Below are 6,366 nucleotides of genomic sequence, written 5' to 3'. Positions count from 1 at the left end.
GTAGAACCAGGATGCCTACATTTCCCATCAAAACCTGAGGGAAGCTGACAAGTGTCTAACCTGTATAAGGCGTCACTTGTAGCTTGGCTCTCAGTTCCTATACCAGTTAGCCAGGGAGCCAGCATTACGTCTGCACTGCACAAAACATTAACAAGTTTTCCCCGCTGCTACATAGTGGCTGTGGGGAATGTCCGTATAAAACTCTGCATGGGCCAGATTTGGCTTGAGGCTGCTGTTCAGGGAAAGGAGGGACTCTTGCCTTCCCCTGATCCATGTTTCAGATCCAAAATGGACCAGGCGTTATTCCTCCTTTTTGCACATACAGCTCCAGAGAGGGGAATCCGGACTCAACTTGTTAAATGTCTTGTGTAGTGTGATGCTTAGACCAAACCAATTCTACTCTTTTCCCCTCTTGATTTGGGACAGGCCACTCTGAGGCTGGTCCTCAAGCTAGTTTTAGGTCTGGCCCATACACCCCCCTTCGCGGTTCACTTGGTATTTCCTGTATTGCATGTTTTTGTGCCAAAGGTGTTTGCCTTTCTCCTCATTACCCTGTGCTCCTGAGATCTGAGTCTGCTTTCTTATTGACTTGTAGAGCTGTGAACATACAAGGCTTATGTGAGCTGTACTCAGGCAAGCAGCTTGGAGGGGAGATGAGAGAGCTTTCTTTCTTCTTCCTCTCCACCAGGAAATCCCTCTGTTGCAGAATGTGAAATAACTTATTGGTTGTGCCCATCATTTTTTTTCTTATTAAACAGACAATTGACACTCCTGGGTTTTGTGTGTGTATGTAACCATGTGAGTTCTGTATATTTATGACCTAATTGTCACATGTATATATTGGGAAATTGCTGTATTTTCAGGTATCTAAAGGTAAAATAAAAATTTGGATACTTTTTTTTTTAAAAAAACACCCTGCTTTACAAATAATGGTGGAGAAAAGCGGTCTCGAAACCAGGTGGTAACTTGAGTTGAAACAAGTGGAGGTTTGCAGGAAGATGCTGCATTTTTTTGAAAGTTCACGCAGAGAACTAGCTCACCGGGCAGGACAGACTGTTTTTATTCATGCATGTTGCAGGGAGCATTCAGACATGTAATAATGGCTTTATCAATAGGCCAAAGAAAAAGGTTAACCATTTTTGCTGGGAATGTATAAGGTGGCCACGATTTGTGGTGAAATCAGAGTGTAAAGCTTTTCCTGTACTGCTGCAGGTAAGGCTTCAGGTGTTGAATGCTTCCAGGTATTCTTCAGTTCCTCTCCCTGACCCTGAGAGTGTCAGTTTCTGCAGCGGTTGTCCCAGAGATCGGCAAGCATGAATAAAACCTTTTAAAAGTGTGCCCGCGGAGCCAACTTCTTTATCGTCCATGCTGCCGTGATTTGTGTGTAGCTTCAGAGCTTGCCAGTTTGATCCATGTTATAGTGGCCACAGGTCAATTTCCGCACAGTTACTTCTCTTAGCAACTGATGGTCTCTGCTGCTGTATCGTTTACATGTTGAAACTTCTTCCCCTTGCACAGCCAGTTGCTTCGGGTTTATTCATGGTATTTAAAAAGATTGTTGTGGAGAAGTAGAAAAGAAGTACAAGTGAACATTTTATTCTTGTTGGTATAGCACAGAAAATCTCTCCCTGCTTATCCACATATAGGCATATTCAGAAGATGTTGGAGCTGAGCTTCCACCAGTCTCTAAATGAGGAGATTTCCAAGGAGAGGGAGCACTCAATCCTTTTTATATGCCCTTCTGATTTATAACCTGTCCCTCAACTGCCCCAAATGTATGATGAGGTTGTCTTCAGTAGACCCATATATACTTGAAGTGGGAGATAGGGGCTTCACTAGATAACTTATATACAAGAGAACTGTCTTAGAACGATAATCTGTCTACTGCCACCACCCTTGACATTTGGCTACAGAAGTTTACTATATTTCTGGACCACCCTGTAGTTCCACGTACAAAGAAACTGCAGCTAGGTATGCATGCAAGTGCAGATCTGTTTGCTTAAAATGGCAGGGAGTGAGGTGTGTGACCTTTTAACACTGTTCCAGATGTTATCAAGTATTAAACAGCCACAACAAATAACTTGAGGGCTGCACCCAGGAGTGGGTCTTGAAATCTTAAGAAAATCCTGCCTTTTCCAGAGGTCCCCTCTCCCCATGCATATAAATATTTGAATTTCCAGCACTTGGCAGAGTGAGTGTCAAATGGAAGGTACATCTCTTCAATTTATGATGTTTGGAGGTTCTTGCATTATCAGTGTACTTTGATGTGGGCATTATCACTGATCACATTATTAGGCAGAACAAGAGAAGCCACACTCGTTCTTTTCTCTCCTAGTTCAAGGATATTCCATTAGGGTTATTCTAGTAACCCTGCTAAGGATTTCACTGTTAGTGTGTTGCAGCAGAAATTACCTGGAATCTTGTGGCACGTTAATGACTAGTATCCATTTTATGCTGGTCTGTCCTTTTGTGAATTAGAGCCTGTTTTTTTAGATGCAATGAGTGGATCGCCACTAGAATGAAGATCTCTCAAAGAGGAATGCTGAAATTCTCCAGAAAGGCAGTTCTGTGCTGCAGCTTGTGATCTGCACTTTATTTGAGCTTGGCAACAAATCCCTATATAAACACACTTTGGGATGGGTCTCAGACATGGCTCTCTTAGATTTGATGATTATCCTCCCCCTGCTTCCTCCTTCCCTTTTGATGTGCAATAAACAACATTGGACTGCTGGATTTACCTCTGGGGGCAGTTTGGCTTTAGTTGTTGCTTGCCAGATCAAAGGGTCTCCCTGCACACAAACAAGCAGCCTACTGTGGACATCTGGTGTTTGCTCTGTAAAGTTAATGGCAATCCTAAGCAGAGTTACAACCTTCTAACTCCACTGAAGTCAGTGCTCTTAGAAGAGTGCCACTCTGCTTAGGTTTGCACTGCCAGTCATGGTAATGCTTGATTTAAACATGATGCTGGTTGAAGCAAAAGCACTTGTCTGGAATTTTTCAAACACAGTGTTTTGTTCAACTGGCCTATTACCTGCACAATGCCACGTAGCAGCTCCATGCGTGAGTTCTTTTTTTCTTGGAGGAAAATGTTTAAATCAAGCTTAAGATCTAATGAGCTACAATGCTCCAAGATTCTGCTTTGCCAGCTTTTGATGCTAGATGCTTACAGGCTCACAGTTTAATTACTGTAGGCCTTGGATTATAGCACTTCGATCTGGGGAGGAAGAAGCAGGCAGTGGAGTGTCATCTCACTGAAAAAGGTACAATCTAGTAAGTTCCAAATGACACTCAAAGACTGATGGGGAGAAGCACAGTTCTCTGCAAGAGCAGATGGAAGTCTTTGGTTGTAGGTTAGCCCTGTTAAAGGGTATTGCGTGGATTTTTGTTCTGGATTTTCCATTTTTACCCAATACTTCCCATTCTACGTTTCTGCTGATTTCATCTTGGCCATGATGATCAAGAGCTGCAGCCTCCTATGACCAGCTGTTGCCATAGCCCTAGGTGTGATACAGCACATGCATAAAGAGAGAGAAACTAATGTAATTTATGTGTTAGAGTTATATCAGATACCATCTACAAGGTACCATCTACAAGGGTTTTTAAAAGGCCCTGTTTCTGTGCCTTAACACAGAATTTTGCAATTGCATCTTTTGCTGGCAAGATTAATTTTTTGAAAGTAACATTTCTGTCTGGACTTCTGACACAAGGTGCCACAGGGCACCTTACAAAATATTAAAAGGAGACTGAAGTGATGCAAAATTAATCCCCGTACAATGCATAGCGGTTGCACAGTGGCAGCTGTCAGAAAAGAGAGATGTGCCTGTCTCTTTGCCATTTCTTAGGAGACCACATAGGACCATCTCAGTCTGTCTAGGGTCACTTTCTAGGCATTGAGCATTACACTGGTCGCTCACCATAGAGCCTCACTTCCAATCTGCTGAGTGTGTAGGAGTAGCAGCTACCTGCCCTCTGTTGTTCCGTAGAAGTTGCTGTGCTGGGTTTTCTGGCTCTGACATGACTCTTATTTCCAGAGTTGTTGAATTAATCCAGGGTAGAATGACTTCCTCTGAGCAGAGGTTGACTGGAATGTAGCAAGGCTAATTTTGCAGAGATGATGGGACAAGCAGCACTTCTGGGGGCGGGTGTTCTTTGGCTCATTCATTTATTAATTGGTAAGTTATTGATGTGTTTATTTCGGTGAATGACTGCATTACAGGTTCCGAGTGAGTGAGATATAAATACATATGTATGGCCAGTGAAGCCTCTGCAGTTGCACAATGACTGGGCATAAAAACCACAAGAATTTACCTTCCCTCTCCTGCTCTGTTTTTTGGTAAAACACACATGCTTTACATGTGAACAAAAATGTGTGGATCTTAAGGTGTCTAGTTCATCTCTAAGTTGAAATGCTGGGTGACCTGGCCAGTCACTTTCTTTCATCCTAATCTGCCCTGCAGGGTGGTGGTTAAAATAACATGGGAGAGGACAGAATGATTATATAAGCCACTTTAGTTTCCTATTGAAGAGAAAAGCTGGGTAAAAACCAAACAAACCTGGGTCTCAAATGGAAAATGGAGAACAGCAGTGGGAACACTTCCCCAACTGACCACATGATGGCAGCGACATCTTGCTTGTAATAATATTCTAGGCTGGTTTTGGGGGGCGGTGTGTGTGTGTTAATACTTAGGATTTGAAGCTACTCCTTTTTCATTTCAGACTTTTCTTCTTCACTAACAGTTCCAAAGTGGGGGTTTATTTATCTATTTCAAATCTGTGTGAAGGCATATGGCATGAAGTTATCTCTCTCTCTCTGGTCTCCTGCACTAGGGATGCAATGCCATAGAGACTACCCTCCAAAGCTGCCATTTTCTCCAGTGAAACCGATCTCTAACATCAGTTGTAATTTGGGAAGCTATCCAGGTCCTACCTGGAGGTTGGCAACCATATTTAGAAACCGGCGTTCTCTTGTGACAGACCATTACAATTGCATCCTAAACAGAATTACACTGTTTTAAACCTAATGATTTAGGGATAAATCCTGTTTAGTTAGTTATCCATCTCACTATTGTTCACACTGATTGATATGTGCTCTCCAGAGTCAATGCAATCTTTCCCTGCCTGAAAGTCTTTTACCTGGAAATGTATTTATTCATTAAAATATATTCCACCTTTCCTCTTGGTTCAATACAGAGTTGTCAGGGATTAGACCCGGGACCTTCTGTATGTAAGCAAGATGCTCTACCACTGAGCCACAGCCCCGCCCCAAGTTTCCACTATTATTTATTAATGTTATTTATTGTCTTCCTTTCTCACTGAGACTCAAGGTAGATTACATAAAGTAAATTAATACAATCAATAGCTAGGGTATCCTGTAAAAATGCAATAGGTTTGGGAGTGTAGAAATCTGAAAACAAGCATAAATCTGATACACTGCTGAAACAAAGCATAAGAATTTAAAAATGACACATTAAACAATGCAGAAGTATACTTACAGCAATAGACAAGTACACAGTAGTATAGTTTATAGTATAGTCTACAGTCCCTATTCCTTTACCAATGCATCGTTCTGAACCATTTCAGTACAGCCCTAGTGCCTGTGTAAAAAAACCTTCCTGAATCATTTAGTTTTGCATAGTTTGCAGAAACCCAGAAGAGTGGGAGCCTTCCTAACCTCATCAGGCAGATGCCACAGCAGATAATGCATGTGTATGGGCAATTGCTGATTTTGCCTATTTGCAGGATGGCACCTGAAGAAGGCTCTGCTGAGATGAGCAAAGGTGCTGCGGTGGAGCATAGAGAGAAAGACTGTCCTGCCGATATGAGGGAACAAGGCCATGAAGAGCTTCATGTATGATAGTATCTTGAATGCACCTTGACATGAGACCCTAGAGGGCCACTGTCTGTCAAAGTATTTATTTAGTTCTGATACCTTACAGAATTGTTGTGAGGATACGGGCAGGTGGAGAGCGACCCTGAGATCTGTGGAGCTGGCAGAGGTGTGTGTGTGTGTGGGGGGGGGGTCAAATAAAATTTTGTTACTCTTAAGGAGAAAAGGAAAAAATCCTGCTCAGAAACTTTTCTCCAAGCTGTTAGGAATTGTTGGGCTCCTTGCAACTCCTCCCCAAAGAGCCCAGTAGTGCCCATTCTTTCCAATATTCTAGCCAAAGATTTCTGAGCAAAACGAATTTTAGCATCTCATCATCTTCGGCCAGTCATTAACCAACCAACTAACTTCGCATGAGGTCTTTTGGTTTGCGGTAGAAAAACAATAAAGAGGAGTCTTGAACCACATTAAAATATACCAAAATGTGACTCCAACATAAAGTGGGTCCCCGAACGCTTATACTGAAATAAAATGTTGCTAGT

The sequence above is a fragment of the Eublepharis macularius genome, chromosome 14 (assembly GCF_028583425.1).
Source record: "Eublepharis macularius isolate TG4126 chromosome 14, MPM_Emac_v1.0, whole genome shotgun sequence".
NCBI classification, from domain to species: Eukaryota; Metazoa; Chordata; class Lepidosauria; order Squamata; family Eublepharidae; genus Eublepharis; species Eublepharis macularius.
The sequence above is the reverse complement of the archived record's forward strand: the minus strand, read 5'-3'. Positions refer to the sequence as shown.